The following is a 22613-nucleotide window of genomic DNA, read 5'->3' as shown; positions in this document are numbered from 1 at the left end:
CCACCACTGTAAAAGAACCACAATGCATAACGTTTCTTGAAAGCCCGCTCTGGGTTTCTAAGCGGGGTGTTCAGCCAAGGATCTCTGCAATTGCAAAAGTTAAAAGATCTTCTTGTAGTAGAAATTAGAGATGTGGGCTTAAAAGTCACTATGAACCCCACTCAACATCCGCCTGCTGCAACAGCGACTCGAACTTACCCAAGGCTTCCTGCAGAGCTAGCAATATCCCACTCTGAATATAACGTTGAAGACTTTCCGTACTGTACGAGGAGCATCAATTTGAAAGTAATATCAAGTCCTATGAGAGGGTGTGTTGCCAGACTGCTGGGAAACGCTGCAGTCAGTGCAGTCCATATGCTTATACCAGCCCTGCCAAGTGGGTGACAATGAGGGAACACATGACAGTGGGGCAGGAGCCAGACACGAAGGCCACTGCTTTTGCCCCCCAACTAGCTCTGCCACTGGACGGCAGATATGCTATGATTAGCTAATTGGGCCTTATGAATCTCATCTCCCATCTGTCTAGAAGTTTCAGGAAAATGTAGGCTTACAATATTGCTGAAGATAGAGGGGATGCCATTGGAGTTACCCAAAGGCCGTTGATGTTCCTGTTTTAGCAAGGTTTTTTGAGCACAGTGGAAGAGCAGATGTTTTGGCATTGGCGTGTGGTTGTCTTGACAGTGTGCCCTCATCAATGGTGTTCTGCCCAGGTCTATTATTGAAGCTGATAGTCCAGCAGGCCATCGGTGTCCCATGGCCGTGAGTTGGACAGATTCCCAAATGTAAGTTTGTGGATTATTATCTGTTTGCACTGTGAACTTGGCTCTATAAATGTAATTGCCCAACTCCTCTCGGACCGCCTGTTTTAAGTCCAAGAACTCCAGTTTGTGCAGTGGGTAGTTTCTCCATGATTAGCTCAGTCCTCTGCTGGCAAAGACAAAGGGTTGCGGTGTAAGTCTGCTTCCTGGTACAGAACACACACTACTGCATCAAGACTGGCATCAACATTGAGAATCTAAGGCCTTTGTGGATCTGTGCAGGTCAGACCTCCGGCTTCTGTTACCATATTGATTGGTCTCTAAATGGGGTGCTGACACGCTTTCGTGCCTATCTCTCTGTAGAATTCCAAAATGGAGTACAGGGCTCCCCTTCAGTTGAGAGTTCCTGACACCTTTGCGTGGTGATGCATTTCCTTTGCTTAAATCTGTCGATTTTGGCAAAGCTAGCCACAAAGCATTGATAGTAATTACAGAAGTTGGAGAAACCTTTGAGTTTTTCTATAAAGTTTGTGGCAATGGCCAACATCAAAGTGGCGCAACCGTCGCAGGATTCACGGCGATGTCGCCTGAGTAAACTATGTGCCTGATCTACTTGACAATAGCATAGCAACACAGTCATTTTGCAATGTAGATTTACATTTCTTGAGCCTGCATGCAGTTCAGTACTTTAATCCGCCTCTGCTTGTGTTCTCCAACAGGTGCATGCCCCATACTGCTCTTTCCATCAGCCGTTGGAAGGTGGCTATTGTGTCAGAGATACCTTGGGACATGCAAGTGAATTTGTAGTGGTCCGCGGGGTCTGCAGGGAGTATCGGTATCTGTTAATTTCCACTTCGGAGATCTAGTATTTTAAACAACTTGATTTCTTTTAAGCAGTCTAGTGCTTTATCCACCCTCTGTGTCATTCATTGGTCAGGTTTGTGTCGGCTTTTCAACTTAAAGTAACATATGAGCGTCCTGACATAATTGTTATATTTCTGTGCGACAACTATGCGAGACGCATAGGGGCTTTGCGACGCTTGGATTAATTCAGCTCAGAGTAAGTCATCAAAATGGATGACTTATGGAGATCTTCCACGTCTCTTTGTGCAATGCTTCATTGCTGCTCACAGAACAGGACGTCATCCTTGACAAATATTTAGTGTTCTACTCCATGGGCTTCTCCCAAGTCCCAGTTACAGGTGCAAAAGATGTCCGCCTTCTGGGGAAACTGTTCTCTCGGGTTGCTTTTCCTCTCTCTGTAAGCGACCCGACATTTCAGCTTCCATTGGTCAACTGCTGGAATGGTTGATTTGCAGGCTGGGGTCTGGGCAGCAGTGGTGGTGGATAACATTGTGCAATCCTCCACTAAGGCGAATAATGTGTTTTGTTTCATTGGTCAGTGTGGCACAGATGTTTTGCAGTCCCTTTGAAGTATATGTGACAAATATTCATCTTACAAGAAGTCGCCAGGCAAGGACTCCTTTTCAGGGGCCTCCATTGCGAGTCTTGTTGGATGTTGAGATTTGCTAATACAAACTCTATCATTGCGGTCATAAAAGTACAACCACGGCAGGTATGCCATTCTGTCCATGAGGGGTGTTGCTACCTCCCCTAGGAATCATTGAGTGGATCCCTTGCCTCCAGGTGGTGTTTTAGGTATGCCAGCTGGCACAGGATAGCGTTGCAGCATAAATAAATGCAGCCATCTTCCAGCAGGGTCTTGCAATAGTGCCAAACATTGACACATTGGTGCAGAGTATAATAGGAACATCAGGCTTGGCATTTGTGGTGGTGCAAATGAGTTCCAATGCAGTGAGGTTGGTAGCTACCCTGACCACTTCTACTGGCAGGTGCAGCCATACAAGAATATATATATATATATGTATTTGCAGGTCTCATTTTCCAGATTTAGTAGGTTTAATCTGGTGCATGGTTATTTAATAAATGTCTTAATGTGGTCTAGCAGCACCGCGTGTGATGGTTATCTGAGAGCCAGTCCCTGTTGAGTAAGACCTTGATGTGTCTTCTTATTTGGGCGACAATGGGCATGTTGACTGTTGGCCTAATCAGTCATTCTGTAATCCTTTAAGGTCACTGTTTGGCCTGTCCAGTGGTTTTCACATTTGGATTTGTAGGTGTGTCGGTGATAGCCTTGATGGCAGCACAGCCTTCACTGTAGGAGTTCCAGCTGCTCTGGCACCAGGACTTCAGTGGTGTTTCTCAACATGAGTCCTGCCTCTGATTTCAAAGAAGCAACCCTACCTGCAACCTCAGTGTAGTTCGCTTTGTGGTTGCACAGCGTAGTGGTATGTTCTTCCTGGCTGCATAGATGGAATAATCACTAGCTACAGAAGATTGAAAGTTGTTTGTTTGAGTGCAGAGGCACAATTCCTATTTTCAGAGAACTGCTATCGATCAGGCTCTCATGACAATGAGGTAAACCCTCTCCCACGCTCCTGCTGATGTGACAGTCTCCTTGTTAGCCTGGTGTAGCTCTCCCACCTGTCTCCTCAGATTGCATTGTGGCTTAATGTTATATTGCGCCAGGTAACAGAGAGCATTTTGGTCCTCCACTTCCCTCTCAAGGATGTACATTTCTCTTATTAGCCTATTAAATAGACCCTGGAATAAGGGTGGATTGTAGGAATGGTCTTGAAAGATAAGTATGAGCCTCATGATTGGCGACTCATGGTATTTGCAGTAGGTGGGACTACTGCAACAGCCTCTTTCTAAATCTGCCTGCTTCTACTCTTTGCCCTCTTCAACTCATCCAGAACAGGACTGTAAGACTTGTCCTTTCCCTTAAGCCCATGGATCATATCTCTCCAGCCCTGAAATCCCTTCATTGGCTCCCAATGGCTGCAAAGATCAAGTTCAAGACCCTCTGCATTGTCCACAAGCCTTCTGGGCCCGGGGTCCTCTTTACCTCCAACTCTCTCTTCAGCAATATCCTCCTACTCGAGCTCTTCGCTCCTCCACCTCCAACTCCTCCAGGGTCAGTCGCTTCTCCAAGCAACGAGTTGGTGTTAGATCTCTTTCTTTCGGCTGGGACCTCCCTCTGGAATAGCCTCCCTGCCTCTCTAAAACTTGAGCAGAACCATCTCTGGAAGTACCTCGAGACTTTCCTCTTTGCTTCTGCCTTGGCTCCCCCTCTCCCTTGCTGATCTCCTGTCTGATATTGCTCTGGTCACCCGGCTACCCTCTGAATTCGTGCCCAAGTTCCCTGCCCGCCCAGTTTCATACTCGCACTGACTCCTGGCAACTCTAAAACTTTGGGCCTTATCTGCAACCCTACAGTCCCCTTACCTGCACTTACTGACACCTGGTGTCTGCTCTTATGCAGCACTGGCATCTGCTGGCCACACTACTTGTTATTTTATCCACTGTACGGCACTTGTCCTTTCCTCCCCCTCCCCTTGCACCTTTCTCCTCCCCTCTCTCCTACACTTGCACGAACTCAATGTCATTTGACATAGTAAGATTGTTTGTCTCTGTCCTCCCTCAGTCCCCCTCCCTTGCCTTGTCGCACCTTGTAACACTTGTGTATAGGCGTGTTATAAATGCCTTATCATATCATGTCATAATATTTAGGTTTTCAGGGCTGACTCCCTTTTCCTAACATTTCCTCTATGCCTGTGAAAATCCTGGATACCCTCCATTTCCCTGCCCTCGCCAGGTCACATTGAACTTCAGCAGGAACTCTGACACAGGTTCAGTTCTCCAAAATGCCTTCTCTAAAGAGCTTCTGACCACAACCATGGTCACATCAGGGTGGGCGGCTCTGAGTGATAAGCTGACTTTGAAAGCTGGGCTCAGAGACACTCTTCTATTTGTCCTCTTTTTTCAGAATCGCTAAGCTTCTCTTCAATGAGCATTTGACTTGCATGATCCACCCAAACTTGTTTTTGTCTTCCTCTTTCGGAACTGGTCTTTCTCTGAAAAAGAGTACAAGTCTAGTCTCTTTGCCAAGTTCTGGTGTGGTGTTCATGGCAGCTTGCATGACAGTTTTAACTGCACAGAGTACTGAGGTGGCCATAATGGTAGCATTCCTGTCTGCATAAGGACTGGTTGGGGTAGTTGCAGCTGGTGAGTTCTATGTCTCAACAATGGCTTATGGGATCTCACAGTTAAGGGTTTCCTCTGGTTGCCGCTGAGGGTAAATCAGGGGCATTAAAACCCTGGTCCCCATGGCAAAAAGAAACACAGGTATCTCAAGTACTGATTGCTCCTCCAGTACATTTGACTTTGCCAGTAATATTCACCAGGGACCGCGTCACTCGTAATACTCGTGTGCATATATGTATGGTGTGGTGGGTTTTAACTGCGCCGCCTTGGCACCATGGGTTCTTTCGTTGTGGGTCTTAACTGTGTCGCAAAGTGGCGCAAGAAAGATGGGGCTTTCTGGCCACATCGGGAAGTGGGCGAGTAGTAAGTGGGTTGGGACTTTCAGGGTAGGAGCGATTAGGAACAGCGTGGAAGTGAGAGTCTGACTAGGAAGACTTGAGCGGTAATTGTAATGGGTTATTTCTAACGTGCTTAATACCCAGAGGTTTCTAAGCGAGGACCTGGGGATCGAACTTGTCTTGCGCCACGTCGTCTTGCTTCCAAGGCGAGCGCGTTGCCCCTGAGCTATCCCCCCGACACTTGGGAGACTAAGGTAAGTGTGTGGGTGCTGGTTGGCAGTGGGAGGATGAAGGGACGGACCACCTTCATGTGAGCATGAGGTACGGTATGAAGGGCCCCCCTTTCGGAGAACTGGTTCAGGGTGGAGAAGCGGATAGACAGTACAATGAAAAAGGGTGGGGCCCAAAAATGCTGCGAGAAAAGTTAGAAAAGCTGAAATCTAACATGAGACAAATTGAGATATCGGTTTCCACATATGAGACGCGAGAGTATGAATGAAGGAGTGGTGTTTGGTGAGAAAGTGAGTAGTGGCTTTTCAGAATCTTTTTACTTGCATGCATGATTACCATAAGGAGTCAGAAGAGAACATATGGATTACTGCCAGTGCTTTAAGTGGAATGAGAAACCGAGGAGGGCCGTGTCAACGCGGCATGGCCTAAGTGATGGCCATGGTATGAAGACTGCTGGGTGTGACCTAAAGGTGGCCTGGTGGTTTAGGCCCCCAGCAATCCATCGTGAGAACCATGCAAACATGTATTTCTGGACACTCAGTATGGTTGCAGGTGGTCATGTCTGCATTCAGTCTGCATCTTGTAAATACAGCTCTCTGGAGGAACGGATTGTAAATAAATCACAGTCTGTAAATAAACCACTCACATTCAGTATAGAAACAATTCATCCATTGAGAAAAACGCCATCATTCTGGAAATGCATCTCTTTTGAGAAAGTGAAGGGGACGAAAATCACCAACGTGGGCTCTCTACTTGGCATAAAATCAAAGAGCATTCTGATAACATAGGAATGAGCACATATTTTCACATTTGACAACTATGCATATGAAAGTGATTCAAACACGCAGCCCTTCTGCGCACATAATACACAGTGGACTTGGTGCTGATTTCACTTGTCACAACACTATAACAGTTAAACGTTTGCCCAGCATGACCCATATATATTTTTTTGGTCAGCTTTAACTTTTGTAAGTGAGGTTTGGGTTGTCCTGTGTGAGCAGACGATGACTTCTAGTTTCCTTAAATGCTTTCCTTTCACTGCTTGTAAATGATCACCGTGGCTGCGCCTTCACATTCTTAATGGCCCTAAATATGTTCCTTTTACTGCTTGTAAATCGCTCCTTCACTGCTGTAAATAACTAATTCACGCTTTCCAGCAAGAGGTGGACTGGAAACCAAAAGAGGCCCTGGAAATAGTTTTCAAAGTGGCCCGATATGACACTTTTTTAAGTCAGCCCAACACCTTTTCCTATGAGAACATTTGGAAATACCACACATAAGAGGCCCCACGGTGCACATGACTACTGGGGAATCCCCCGGCCATTCCATCCGTTTCCAACTTGGAATAGCTCAAAATGCAGCTCCTTCCACTGCTCGTAAACCCACTCCTTCAGTGCTGTAAAACTTGTTCCAGCTTTCAAACGTGTAACGACACACGTTCACTTCACTGCTTGTAAATAGTTTGCTGTAAATTGTTTTCTTGTGCTTAGAAACCCCAAAGGATGCACATAGAAGATCGCTTGGATGGTTATCCATGGGGAGCCGAAAGGGACCCCAGCTCAATGGGAGTTTTCGGAGACTGCTGGGGCTCTGCTCCGGCTAGCACGGCCTACTTAAAGCCTTTACTACTGCCAACCGAGGTGGCTCGTTCCACGGGGTCAGGTACCGAGTTATGCGGAGACTTGTGTGCACTTGTGTGAAGCCCAGGTATTTTTACTCTGGCATGCAGACAAGCTATGTCCCCACACCACACATGACCTCCGCCTTCCTGACCAGTTGCAAGAGAAGACTTTGACAGATGTCCTGAAATCCAAGATAACACAGCACGTGAGACTGGCAGGTATTCTGCCCACAAGGGTATCTCTATTTACACTGGAACACGAATGAGCAAATATGCTGGTAAAAGCATCACTGAGTGCGGCAATTTATTCAAAACTTATCATAATCTAATTTTAAACCCTGTTTTATCAATGTAATGTATGTGCATTCAGTGGTGAATTACTTGTTTTACATTTTTTGGTCGGAAATGCTAAATTGTTTATGTCGATTTTAACCATGAATTCATTGTCTTTTACTAGTATTTACTTTTATAGTTAATAACCAAAATAAAGTTTAGGATTGATTAATGTTAAAGGAGATTCAAGGACACTGACTGTGAGAAATTGACCAGAACATTTAAGTCAGCGATATGTGCCATGACTATATTGGACTTTTATGCCCACAATTCTTTCCTGGTTGGTTAGTGTGCGAGTTGAATTACTTTATCTCCCCTTAGGGGTCAACTTGAGAGATTTGTTGCTGAATATTTTTTTAATGAGCCCAGTAGGGTAGTTCTGTGAGAAACCAAAGGGTGTCTCTCCTACTGGTTCCCAGGGATTCTCTCTCTCAGGTGGCCAGGGCATGGCCATCGCCTATTGATCCAGACCCTGGGGGTGGACCAGGGCAGGAGGATCATCTGGGTGACGGGTCTTCGGGGAGTGGGGATGAGGCGACCGATGGTGAGAGGCGGTATTCCCCTTTTCCCGTATCCAGGATCCCTTTTATTTCATAGGACTCTCTGATGTTCCAACCCCCCCCTTTCTACACAAACACTGGGCCGAGGAAGAGGGTGACTGAGAGTAACAAGGCTAACCCTTACACATCTCATTGGACATGTCCCGCTAATCGGGTCAATCAAAGTCAGGCACTTGACTTTAATCACATACATCTGATATCTATTAGCTCTCCCCACACAGATAAAAGGCAGAACATAGAGAGACACACTCTGAGCAAGATGGAACACGAGAAGTAGCAGAACTTCCGGGGGGAAGGCAAACCTACTGGAGCAGATCGACGGATAGAGGGACGAGAATCAAGGGTAAAGAAACCCAGGATTTTCTTGCAGGAGGTCATTGCCTCCAAAGAACCGTAAGAGATACATGGAGAAAGCCAAATCCCAGACAAGAAGACTGGACTGCATTGTGTTTCAAAGGCACCCACTACCCTCCCGGGTGAACGACAGAGTTGAGGAGGCGAGGCCACGCCTGTGGAATGAACCTTGACTTGTGAATTGAAACAGAAAAGACAAGAAAGGAATGCACTCAGCCTGTGTGTTGGCAAGCGAGATGAAAGACTGGTGTGTGTTAAGGAAAGATTGAAGTGGCAACAATATGTCTTACAATTGAAGGCTACCGTGTGGATGAGACGCGAAGAAAGGCAGAACTGTGGTGCACTCACAAATTACGATAACTGTGAGCCAGTGTTACAGAGTAGCAGAGTGACCCGGCAAAAGGAAGTAGCCCACTCGAAAGTCTGTGCGAAAGGTGAAATGTTTTTGTTATACAGCAACAAAGTGAATTAACTTTAAAAGCGTGCTGATCAAGGTTGACCCCGGCGAGAGGGGAAGTGGAGAATTAATATTGAACTTTTGTGCTTATGATATTGGACTACATAGACCAGGAAACACTGGGGCAAATAACACAAAAGTGCGAGCTGAAGGAAAAGTCAAAGTGGTCCTGCAGAGGTTTATAGTAAAAGGCCTGCACAAATCGAAAGTCTTCGACATAAGGAAAAGGTCTGAGCCCGATAGAGGGAGACCGAAAGTGTGATAAGTTAGGGGAAGGGAACCCCCAACGAATGTGAATAAAGCTTGGGGAAGGTAACCCCTACAGGTGCTGTGGTGCTGTGAATGGGAGGTCCGGTCCCGGCAGAGGGAGATTTTTTGTGAACTTTTACTCTAAGAGGTATGCGCCCGACAGAGGGAGACCTACGTGAACTTTCACTTGGGGATGTCCGAGCCCGACAGGAAGACCTACGTGAACTTTTACTTTGAGAGATTGAAGCCCGATCGAGGGAGACCTACGTGACCTTTTGGTTGAACTGTGAATCTTTTTTTTTTAACTGTGAAAGAACTTTTGGAATGCTGTAAAAGTGACTTTAACGTGGAAGGCCAGGTGGGTCTCGATCCATGTTTTGAACTGCTTTGTTTTGAGAACCTGATCCTGAGTGTGCCATCCATTCTATGGGGACCGCCTTACTCCATGCTGTCCAACATGGGGAGGAGAGCTGACTCAGCCACTTTGATTCTTAATATTCTAACACTGATTTTCCTTTGCATACATGTTCCCCTTTACACTTTTTGTATAAGACATAGGGCAGGCATTAGGTTTGGGTAGTATTGGCCATTTTGATTTGACAGAGACTGACTAGGACTGTGTTTTCTTTATTATTTGATGTTAGAGACTACTCCCATCTTAGCTATAGGGCAAAGTAGGCGTTTTTCCAAAACCCGAGAATTGAATAAAGGTTTTACAAATGGTACCTTTTGTGTCAGTGTCATACTTGTGATACCATGCCTCCCATGAGCTTACTCTGTCTTTTAGACCATTTGGAAGTTTGGGACCGGTAGATTAGATGACCAGAGAGCACCTTTGCCCAGGATATAAAATGATGATTCTAAAGACTAGGCACGCCTGCGCCTCAACCCATCCTCCTCCACTCCCATCAAGACTTTTTGGGGGCAGGTGGAACTTTCCGTGTGACATGACTTTGTTATATCCCACAAACCTGTTATCTATAGCTAACTCTACGTAGCCGCACATAGGAATGTAGATTGTAGAATGACGCTCAGCCTTTCAACATCATTTGAAGCCAGCTGAGGTGGTGTACAGCTTCTGTGCTATTGGTGGTAGTAAATACCTGCCAACTTGACATTTGTGTATAGAAATTCATACCACAACAGGCTTCTAGTGATGTTAATATTGGCTGGTCAAAGGATTCCATCTCTCACTTCTTCTCCCGATGGTCTATCTAGAAGTTGGCACCCATGATGACAGAAAGCACAATGACAACCCAGTTTCACAGGGGTAAACAGCATCACACTAACAGAATGTGTGGTTTATTTATGTTTGTAGTATCCACGCCCCACAATGTCTTGATAAGGTACGTTCCGCATGCTAGTGGATCAACATATACCATGCACCTATCACATTGTGGCCTGAACAGAGGAAAACAACGCTTCAATTTCCCTGGGAGGTTGTAGTGCATCAACTGCCAGTGTCCCTGCATGAAACTGGTATCACTGGGCGTGCCACAGTCACTGGGAGTAGGTTCTAAGCTTGAAGCATCAGAGTGAGTGCATGTTAAAAAGTGCACCGTGACTTTGATTATAACCCATTGTATACATAATTCTGTCCAAGGTTACAGGATCATGATCCGAAGGCGACATACTGATTGCCAAAGCTTGCATAACGATGTTCAAGGTTACAGAATGGTGCCCACATGTTAATGGATGATGGGGTTAGATACAGAACAGATATTACAGAATGATGGTCAAATGCCAAATATGAATGCCCGAGGGAGGCTAAGGAAAGATGCTGAACCAGTGATAGGCCATATTATTATTTATTATTTGTAGAGTGCCACTTGACCATGGCTCTCAAAGGACTAAAGAGGACAAGAGGATAGAGCAAGAAGCAAGCAGGAATCTGGCCAGGAGCAAATAAATAAGTCTTACAGGCTTTTTTGAAACATACGATAGAAGGAAGACAGCGAAGGGAGAGAGGCAGACTGTTTCAGAGTGTTAGAGCGCCAAAGTCAAACATGGAATTGCTGGTACGCTGCAACTTAAAACGACTGGCACCAAGCTGAAAGGAATCCTTGAAGCAAAGACATCTCCGGAGAATAGAACACTTGATGTGGCTAGACAGGGCCAGGATATTGAAGACATTTGTGTGTCAAAGTTAAAATCTTGTGTTTAACCCTGGCCCTAGCTAAAAGACAGCAATTAGTGTCAGATAGGTAGGTAGGGTCTGATGTGTCTGAGTAGTCTAAGAGGATCTAAGCTGGTTAATATGAAGCGTCATAGAGAGTTCCCAGTCCAGGATAAATCCTAGTGTCTTGACTTTATCAGCGAATTTAATGGTATAATCAGCTATGGAAAAGGAGCAATAGTGGGCGTCTAGCTTCTTGATGCGTTGACTAGTACCAAGGATGGCAGCTCGGTCTTTTCATCATTCAGTGCAAGAGAGTTTCTTTTTTTAAACAATTGTTATTTATTTTAAAACACAAACCCAACAACGTAACCTTTATTGATCACAACCAAATGCACATAAATGAATACCAACATCCCCCCGCCTCCCAACTCCCACCCCCTCCCAGGCCTACACTACAGTCCTAATGCCAGTCGCTATTCTATCTGTGTTTCTTGTACAGTGGCAGAGGGTCCACTTGCAGGGATCTCCACCAAATCCTGAGTACTGTGTTCAGAGGCGGCCAACTCAGCTATAAGCTGTTTTCACATATCTACTCCTCTTAATCCTTGCTCTTTGCTCTTTGACACTGCTGGACGTTTCTAACCATACTATAGTTTCCTCATTAGCCCATTTTAATAGGTCCCCCCACCAGACTCTTGCCACTGGTCTCGCTGATGTTTTCCAGCCCATTGCTATTCTCCGCTTCACCAAGATGTATGCTAAATCCTTGCGCTTACTCACATGTTTAGCCGTTCGGGTCTCAGGAAGCACCCCAGCAGGCAAGCTTTCAGAGACACTACATTCAACACGATCCCTACGTTCGCCAAGAACTGTTCCACCTCGAGTCCGAATCTACTGATTTCCACACATGCTCAAAACATATCTACCAAATTCAGGTCCACCTCCCCACATTTCCGGCATGCCTGATCGCTTGCCTGGTTAAACCTGGCTATTTTATATAGAGTCATGTATGCCCTATGTGTCACATACAGCTGGATCTGCTGGAATCTTGCATTACGTGATACCTTCTTATGATATATGTTCACTCTGTTCCATTCCCCATCTGACAGCGGTGCTCCTAGGTCCGCCTCCGACGTACGTCGACCTTGATCTACTTCCCCACCTATTGCAGACATCAATAACTCATATATACGAGAGACTTCATGCCCCCCTTCCGATACATCATAAAAGGTTTCTATCACCTTGCTCGGCTGCATATGAGTGTCGAGGATCTGGCCATCTCAATCTCAAGCCATGCAGAAGTCTAGTGTAGGTGATGTACTGCCCATTGTGGATCCCAGTGTCTACTACCAGCTCTTGGAATCCTTGGAGCCCACCTTCTTTATGTACATCCCCAACTGTAACTACTTGCATGGGTTCCCAACTTTTTTATACATTTCTCCTAGTCTGTTCATCTGCCCCCGCCAGTGCCACCAACGGTATCTGTTGTGAATACGGTGCCATCGTACCTAGCAGCTTCATCGCCCTACGCCACACAGTGCAACCCAGGCAACCACTTGTTTTGTGCAAATCATGAAGCCATAGAACTTCTTTCAAGAAGAATGGTCTACCCACCGTCTTCAGTACACCTCAATTTTGGGCAATTTAATACCTCCTTGTTCATATAGGTTCTGAAGCTTCCATAATGCCACCCTATTTCTCGAATTATGCCAAATGAAGCCCCTGCATATCTCGTGTAATTTGTCTAAAATCTCTTTTGGGGATCTCGAAAGGGACATTGGTGAAATAGTGCAGAAGTCTCGGCAGCACCACCATCTTCAGTAGCGCTGCCCGACCCATCATGGTTAGGGGTAGCTTTGCCCAGAATGACACGCTCTTCTCTATTTTATCAATCGCTTTCTCCGTGTTGTGCTTATGTTCATCCCGGGGATCATGATATTTGTCTACCCCCAGGTATCTGAAAGTAACTAACTCCCATTTGATTGGCAGCACCGGCAGTCTATGTATGGGTTTCCCTTTGTAACCCCCTAGTGGGTACAGACTAGATCTCTGGGGGTTCACCAATATTCCAGACACTAGGGCATATCGTGGCAGCACTTTCAGGACATACTGAACATTCTCCTCAGGATAGCTCAAGTACAGCAGCATATCATCTGCGTAAAGTGAGATCAAATGCCTACCATCTTGTGTGCTCAATCCCACCTCACCAAATTCCACCCTCAGGTAAACCGCCTGCGGCTCCAACGCTAATATGAAGGGCATTGGGGACCATGGACATCCCTGTCTCATGCCTTTTCTCAATTGCCACCGCTCCAAGATCACAGAGCCTGTCTTGACTCTAGCCGACGAGGCATTGTACAGCAAATTCACCCAACTTATATAAGTGGGCCCCATGCCGAAAGCCTTCAGAACCGCCAGCAACCAGGGCCATTTTACTGAGTCAAATGCATTCACAGCATCAAGCGAGACCACTACAACCTCCTGTGCCTCCCGTTCGTGTGGTCGATTATATGGTGCAATCTTCTAAGGGTGTTGGTAATGTTTCTATGTGGAACATATCCCGTCTGATCCGGATGGATGAGCTTGCTTATCATCGGTCTCAGCCTCGTTGCCACGACTGCAGTGAGGATTTTCCCATCCTGGTTCAGTAAGGACAGGGGTCTATATGACCCACAGTCTGTATCTGGTTTATTAGGTTTGAGGAGGGGGACGATTACTGACTCTTGCAATGATCCTGGCAACATGCCTTGTTCTAACGCTTCATTTAACATTGACAGCAATGGAGGGAGGATATCTGCTCTATATTCCTTGTAAAACTTGCTGGGGAGCCCATTTGCCCCAGAGGCCTTGTTGGTGGGCAGCCCTTTGATCACATTTTCTAGTTCTTCGATTGTTATAGGGACTTCCAGTCTATCTCTGTCTTCTTCAGTAAATTGGGGGAGATTTATCTTTGATAATGCCCCGTGTATGTCCACTACTTCTTCTCCTTTGGATAAGCTATACAGACCTCTATAAAAGGCATAAAAGCACTCGTTTACCTCCTCCTGGGTTTCTCTCAAGCGACCATCTTTCCCCCTTACTGCACGTATTGGTTGCCATTCAACCTCGCTTTTATACAAGCACGCTAGTAGTCGGCCGGGCTTGTCCCCTTCTGCGCGTTGACGTTCAGTGTATTTATTATAACTTAAATTACCCAACCTCTCCCACTGCACTGCACATTCCTGCTGAAGGCAAAGTGATTCTTTCGCTTCCTCCTGTGTCCCACTACCAGTCCGCATCATGGCCTCCAATTTAGCCTCTGTTACTTGTAATTCCTGCACTATTTCCTCTTGTAACCCCTTAGACTTGGCCATCGCTGCTCCCCGCACCACCACTTTGAATGCTTCCCACAGCACTCCGGCCGAGTCTACACTGCCAGTGTTATGTATAAAATATTCCTGTACTACCGATCTTACGTGGTCCCGAAACCCTGCATCTTTTAGAGCTTCACTCTGAGTTGCCAGGTAGGGATCCTTGCACGGGGAGGTCCTTGCACGGGAGGGCGCATCCACCACGTGAAGACCAAGGGCACGTGATCGTTCAGTGCAAGAGAGTTAGTAGTCATCCAGGCCTGAATGCCGGTACAAACTTGATTAATAGCCAGGGAGTCTTTGTCATTATCACCAGATAGTTGTACCAGTATCTGGGTGTCAACGGCATAGTTAGTGTAGCTCACACCCATGTGGTCAAGAAGATCGAACAGTGGTCGGGTATAGATGTTATAGAGGGTGGGAGCTAAACAAGATCGCTGAGGCACACTGCACTCAAGAAAAGTAGGTACAGAGACTGCATCAAAGGCGGCATTAATAATCCTGGTGATAAGCGGTATTAATGAATGGGCGCAAGATTTAATAATAGACACGGGACAAATGCTCTGCCTTACATGGTGTGTGCTTGAGATTATTAATGATTTCCCTAGTAGTATTTTCAGAGACATATCTAAAGAAGAAATGAGGGACGTGAGATTCAGAAGGAATGACGGGACCAGGGCAGGCCTGCAAATGATAATTTGAGAAGTTGCAAGCAAGATTATTTTGTGGCGTTAAGCCCCTGTTCCAAGGGCTAGGCCATTAACGAGGTCTCCGGGTTGTTACACCGATTCCGGCTGTTGGCCATTAGCATCCCAGGCTACCAAAGCAGTAAAAAAAGGATTTTCCTTCGTTCAATGAGACGCATGGGAAGCGGGGCTCCGTACAGAGCCCCTCTTCCCTTTCCATGGCGACCCGCGGGAGGCAAGGGCAAGAAGCGGATGAGAATAACGTAAGTAAGGGCTTTGGGGATGTAAAAACATTTTTTTTACAGGGGGACGGATGGTGGGGGGAAGATGGTAGTGCAGGGAGGCGGCATGGAATGCAGGCTTTCACCAGTGGTTCAACCCTGTGTTCCTAGCCACCTGATTGGCTGGCACCCCGGCCTGTAATTTGCCCATCATGTCATCCTGAATCATCTGGCACCAAGCATTATCCGTAACAATACAGGTATCCTGGATATTTTTTCCCTTGAGTTCTTAGAGGATGGTAAAGAGCTCCTTGGTATTAGATTTGGCTGAATTAATACATGTGCCAAAGTCCATTTATTTGCCTCAATAATCGCGTTTTTGTAACACACCGCAGCCATCGAATACTGGTATTTATTCTCAATAGATGATTGCTTATGCGAGCGTCCCTCAGCTTTCCTTTTTTCCTTGTGCAAGATGACAATATTATCAGAAAACCATGGACTTTTATTGATATTTTGTTTAACTGGTTTCGATTTAGATGGAGCAAGAGAGTCAATAGTAGTGGAAACAGCAAAATTATAAAGATACACAAGGTCACAAACATTTCACAAATCATTCATGTGATTAAGTTTGGGTTGAATGACAGAGGCACAGGCTTCTGAAGTGACTCTCTTAAGAAGGCAACATGTTATGATTTTGTGGGAAAAACAGGGATGAATACAACAAGATTGAGTATGAATATCAAAGGCCAGAAGAAGTGTTTGGACGAAGGACAAGGGTTAGTTAGAGGGTCAGAAGTGGATATATTCTGGGTGAGGACCCAATTGAGTGTGTTGCCCGCTCTGTGAGTAGGAGAGAGGTTTTTCAGTAGGAATCCATTGGCATTAAGCTTGGACTGAAGAGAAACATGGAATTTATGAGTTGGATCTGTGAGAGACTTCTAGTGGGCTTGCGGGAGGCTCTCATTCACAAACTGGAATTATACAAGCCCCGAAAGGGCCATAAGGTACGCAGACACCAAAGGGTCAGGTACACGTCTTTATTATATTTTAACAAGTGGCCAACTGCCGAAATCCCTGACCCTGTGACCCCTTGGTCCCCGCCCCCTTCCCTAGCCCAACGTTCCTCTTCATAACATATGGCCCGAACTGAGGGCCACCCACATAACGATGTCTGAAGGCCACAAGAGTCTAATCCAGGAGTCACATTAGAACGTGGCAGGATCATTAGCCCAAAAGTTGAAGTCACTTAGCAATAGCATACATGTAGAATGTTTCAGCAAATCTGACAATAAAGTCTGCAGATGATTTTCAAAGTCGGCATCAATTGAGGAGGTCGATAAAGGGTAATGAAGTTGTAGGTGAGGTTGTCATTTACCTTAAGCTTAGCATGGAGCAGCTCACAGTCAACCGATGTACGGCAGGCTACTTCATGAAAATTCAGGGTATCTTTATATAAATTATTATTTATTTAATTAATTTATTTGTATTAGTTCATGCAAACTTTTACAAACAGTTTGTGCAATCATAAAACCTCCATATTTCATCATAAAATGGAATTATAAAATATTAGGTAAAAAATGTCATATGTCTTAACACTTAAAACTTAAAAGGACCATTAATTCATTGGTTCATTCCTCAGTAACAAATTGACACAGCACCAAACATTATAAAGTGCAATGTGCAAAGTAACCAGGGCAATGTCAGTGCAATAGTTCCAGAATTCATCAGACTTCATCGAGTCATAATGGCTAATAAACTGGCCCAATAAATGCATGTAAACAGGACCAATCCTGCAACATTCCGTAATAACGTGTCTAGCCGTTTCCGGTATATCCTGCTTTTTGCACAGACGACAGAAACGCTGGTTGCAAGGTATTTTTAAGTAAGGCCCCTGCACCGCCCGCAGGGGTAGTTGGGTTATTCTTAATTGCAAGATTAGGTTGCGGACTGCCAGGCTCGGGGGCTGTAGCAGGTACACCGTTGGTTTAAGGTAGTCATGGATGACTCTAGTGACATATTTGTAGCTGTTCAGGCTGCTTAGGTGATCGTAATTGTGTATCCAATCCCAATGTTCAATTTTCCTTTTCAAGATGCATTTTAACATTGAGAATCCCGAACCCTTTACAAAATCAGGCTGCTAATTTATTACTTTGAAGCAAACCTCAGTTATATTGCAAGAATTACCTTTCATTTTGCTGCACGGGGGAGGATCCTGCAGGGCTCCCAGTATCTTAAGCATGGGGCAGAGCAGGCTAACTTTGAATTTAATGTGCAGGGACCCTCTTCGCATCAGCACCTGGCTACTAAGTGAAACAAGACCCAACTCAAGGCGTAGGAGTTCCATGGGGGTCGAGGGCAGGAGATTTAGCATCTTTCGCCAAAAGTGCCCTTCAGATATGTCAAGCAATTTCAGATCTTTCATGGCAAGAGCTTCTAATCGGTACATAATGGCTGGGCAGAAGCTCTGCTTGTACAGCATAATAATGCCTTTGATTGAGTACCCTGCCGTTCTCTTTGCAATCCTACAAATAGCAGTAGCTATAATGTTTGATTTTTTTGTGTGGCCTCTTTGATGTCATGGTAATCTCTGCCGTTATCAATTTCTAGGCCCAGATAGGGATAGTGTTCCACATACTCAATGGGTCCAAGTTGTGACCCCAGTACTGTGCGGTAACATTTTTGGCTAATCGCTAGGGGTGTACCGAACTTCGCCTTCGAGTAACTATTCGGCCGAATTCCAGCTGAAAAATTAATATTTGGCTCCGGCCGAACAGTTTCTTGCTATTCGCCTCTTGCCGAATACTTTGACATTCTCATTTGAATACAATGCAATGAGAACTCAGAAAGGCAAATATAGACTTCAGTTTGCAAAACTGAATAGAATTAGACCAGACACTTAGCCACAAGACCAGATAAATTGCTATCACACAGCTGTAAAATATCTTATATTGTAATCTGCTCTTTAGAGCATGTTTTGTTACATATTCTTAGACATGAAAGGTGCTCACCTTTTATACTTAGCCAGCAACAATACAGGAACATCTTTTCTTTTGGTGAATATTTATATGCAATGTTCACTTTCTTCAGTTGGAAAAGACAAACGGAAAGAAATGTGCATATTTCACTTTAGGATACATTCAGTTCCTGTCATGTCACTTCCCATTGCGTATGTCATAGTCCCCACTTTTCTTTTTTTAATCACTTGAAACCTGAGTTTAACATTATCTGATATTTTATCAGGAATGATAAGGTGCATGTGTTAGTGTATTGGTGAGAAGGAGTGGTGAGGATAAGTGAAAAGTGAGCAGCATTTGTTCCTATGGGCCATGCCCATAGAAAAACATTAAGAATTCACAATAAGTAGTGGAGACTAGCAGGGCTCGATTAGGTGGGGGCATATTACTCTGCCTGACATAGCAGACCTCTCAGAGGAATTTATGTTGGGTAATCTCTCCAGTTCCAAAGTGGGCCAGTGTGTGACAGTGGGTAAAGATAGGTGTGAGGGCTCTGTATGAGACAGTCAGAAAGCTATGCGCTGTTGGAGGTATTTATAGGATGTAGAGTTGGGAGAGCCAGAGAATTCCTGGGATGGGCCAAGTCGGGGCGGAGACTTGGAGTCCGGCTTGGCTTCAAGTGGCAAACATGGGCTGAACCAGCAAAATAAGCATGCAGTTATTGGAACCAAGACACCATTGCTGTCCCTCTGCCAGCATACAGTGCAAGCCCCCATTACTTGCATCCTGCCTCCCCAACACCTCCACAAACTTCCTACTTGGGGCCTGCAAACCCCTTACACAAATACCATACATAGCATTCCACCTCCCACCCTAACAACACAAATCCCCTACCAGGAATTCTGCTTGCTCATTCCTACTAAACATAAATCCCTGCATGGCCTCCCATCTCCCCAGACCACGCAGAGAGAAAACACCCTACACCTACTCGGAGCAATCAGACAATGAAGGTTAAATCTGTTTTTTCTCTGGCTTTTATGCTGCATTGATTACAATGAAAAGAAATACAAGTATAGAATGCATTTAAAATGGTGCTTTTTAAAAAAAATAAGTGTGTTTTTTCATGTTTGGAACATGATTTATTAATTGAAGCAACTATTCGGCTTCATATTCGGCTTCGGCCGAATAGTTCACACACTATTTGGTATTCGGCCGAATACTACATATGCTATTCGACACAGCCCTACTAATCATCACCATTCCCTTTGTCTTGGTCATGTTAATTGTCAAATATTTTTCTGCCATATATCTTATCAATTCAGCAAACTTAGCTTTAACCCCACTAATTGTACGATCCATTAATACACGATCGTCGGCGTATAGCATGCCTGCCAGTGGGGTGTCGCCAAGCTTGACAGGGCAGCCTACGGTTTTCAACAGGTGTGCCAAAAGATCAGTCTGGTACAAGTTGAACAACAGGGGGGCAACACACAACCTTATGTCACCCCCCTACTGCTTCCTATAGCACCCGAGAGAGAGCCCATTCCATCCAGCCTTACCTGAATACTTGTGTTAGTATGCAGCAATATAATGATTGTTACCAGCCATTCCAGGCAGCCACGTTCTCGCTGCTTCTGCCAAAGGGTTGTTCTATTAACAGAATCAAAAGCTGCCAAGAAATCTACAAAAATCAAATACAACCCTGGGTTCCCTCGCATGCTGGCCTCCTGAATCAATTAGTCTAGCACCTTGATATTATAGGTGGTGGCCGACCCTGGCCTGAAGCCAGTCTGCATTGGGTGCAATACATTACAGGGGGTAACCCAATTTTTCAGTGCTGCCAGCATAAAAGGAGTAATGAGAGGAGTCTGTAGTTTTCGGGGAGTTCTCTGCCTCCCTGTTTTGTACACCGGCAGCAGTATTGGTTGCTGCCATGATAGTGGGATTTTCCTATCACCACAAATCCTGTCAAATAGGACTTTCAATATTGTGGCCCACTTATCAGGGTCTCTTTTTAATACTGCTATTGATAACCCATTAGGCCTGCTGCACGGGAGCTTTTCAACCCACAAATGGCTGTATATATTTCTCCCAGCCTATCGATAAATGCCATGGGTCGTTCCTGCTCTTCTCATGATTTTGCCTTGGACTTGGCACCTATGTGGTGTAACCACTTTTCCTCACTAATGGGGTTCACAATGTTCTCGTGACTGTCCCCCTTGGCCAAAGAGAGGATTTGCCAGATTGTTTGTTTGTTTGTTTGTTTGTTTGTTTATTTGGTATAGCGCAAAGACCAAACCCGGAAGGGTAGCTGGGCGCAGGCAGAACAAGGATACTTGAGAACTTGGTTACAAGACAAAACGGTTATACAGTTAAGATGAACGCATATACAGGCAATACAGAAATACAGATAGAGAAGGTTGCCCAGAAACCACTAATCTAGTTATACTCATCCGAAGTCTCAAGAATAAGTGGCGGTAGGGTGGTCAGGCTAAGTGTCGTTGGAGCGAATCCAGGTGAGGACTTTCCGCCTGAAGTTGGTGTAGGTTTGGTCCATTCTGAGATCAAGAGGGAGTCTGTTCCAGGTTTGAGCAGCTATGACCGGAAAGCTGGAGCCGCCCGCTGTGCTCTTTTTATATCTGGGCACCACTAATGTGTAGGCATTCGTCATTCTGGTGGGCCGGTTTGATATTCTCTTATTGACTCTGTTTACCAGGTAGGGGGGCGCTATGTTGTTAATGCATTTAGAGGTAAGGGATAAGGTTTTAAGCGCAATCCTGTCTTTGATTTTTAGCCAATGGATATTTTTCCTAGCAGTGGAGATATGAGCTCTATTAGGAATGTTTAAGGCTACTCTAATAGCGTTATTTTGGAGAGTTTGGAGTTTGTCATGGATGTATTTGTTAGATCCAGCATATAGGGCATTACAGTAATCCAACTTGCATATGATAAGTGCGTTCGCTAGAGTAATGCAACTAGTTTCCGTTAGGAATGGTCTGCATGCTCGGATCAATTTGCAGGTGTATGCAGTGGAGGATGCTAGTGAGTTGGTTTGTTTCTTGAAGGTGAGCGCTGAGTCAAGATAGACCCCGAGAGTATTGACTGCAGGCATCACTTTGATGACATTATTGTCTATGTTAAATGAAGCATAATTAGGGTCCAGTTTTTTGATGGCCAACTCTGAGCCGAGGATCAGTAACTCAGTTTTATCGTCATTCAGGCAGAGACCGTGAGATGCCATCCATGCCTGAATGAGGAGATATATCTTATTCACTAAGGCTGTGTCTGCCAAGAAGTTGCCCGAAAGGGGGATAAGGATCTGCGTGTCATCTGCGTAATTAGTGTAGATGACACCCAGTCTGTCCAACTTGTCAAACAAAGGCTTAGTGAAGATGTTATACATCGTTGGAGATACACATGATCCTTGAGGGACACCGCATGAAACTTGTGTGGGATCAGCAGCTGCTAGGGGGGAGAAGACTCTCATTGTCCGGTTTGCCAGGAAGGATTGTACCCAGGTTATGGCATCACTTGAAAAATGAGCGGCAGAACCGAGGTTATTGCATAAAACTGCGTGATCTACCAAGTGGAAGGCCGCAGAAAGGTCAAGGAGGAGTAGCATAGCTGATTTGCCATTGTCCTTCAACTCGTCAATTTGGGTCTTGAGGTCAATCAGGGTGTTTTTCTTACCATGAAGGGGACGGAAGTCTGATTGCCGTGAGCCTAGTAAATTGTTAGCCTCTAAGTAATCCTGAATTTGCAGATACGCTACTCTGTCAATGGTTTTAAGCAAGAATGGGACGGTGGTGATGGGTCTATAGTTTGTCGGTATAGCAGGGTCAAGTGTTTGTTTTTTTAGCAGGGGGAGCACCCAGGATTGTTTTAGGTTATTAGGCACTAGCTTGGACTTAAAGGATGCATTCATGAGTTTAGAGATGAAGGGGGCTAGATCTCTAGCTGCATCTTTTATGATTTGGGCAGGGTAGTTATCTCCTTTGCAGTTGGATGGCTTTAGAGATAGTATGATTTTTTCTGTCTCTAATATGGATATTTGTCTGAAGCTGAATGGGTGAGGAATGTAAGGCTGGTTGAGAGGGGGCTGTGATTGAGATATGGATTCAGTTTGCAGGAGCAGGGAGGCTTTTTTATTTGCAATTTTGGTTTGGAGCAGACTAATTTTGCCCGCCAGGGCATTTTGTATATTAGTGCACCAGAGTTTATTTTTAGGGATGTTATAAGTCGGGGGTATGGGTGATTCCATTTCCCGGAGGATAGAGAATAGTTCCTTGGTATCTGATTTAGCATTAGATA

General features: G+C 45.2%; 1 protein-coding gene across 3 annotated transcripts in view; it reads left to right on the top strand.

The window, feature by feature from the left end:
• The window catches only part of GRAP2 (GRB2 related adaptor protein 2), a 544466-nt gene that overhangs the window by 468424 nt on the left and 53429 nt on the right, over positions 1–22613 (top strand). The gene's annotated exons all lie outside the window — the stretch shown is intronic.

This window comes from Ambystoma mexicanum, chromosome 3q, assembly GCF_040938575.1.
Source record: "Ambystoma mexicanum isolate Mex_15411 chromosome 3q, UKY_AmexF1_1, whole genome shotgun sequence".
NCBI classification, from domain to species: domain Eukaryota; kingdom Metazoa; phylum Chordata; class Amphibia; order Caudata; family Ambystomatidae; genus Ambystoma; species Ambystoma mexicanum.
Note: the sequence above shows the minus strand (reverse complement) of the source record. Positions and strands in the feature narration are given on the sequence as shown.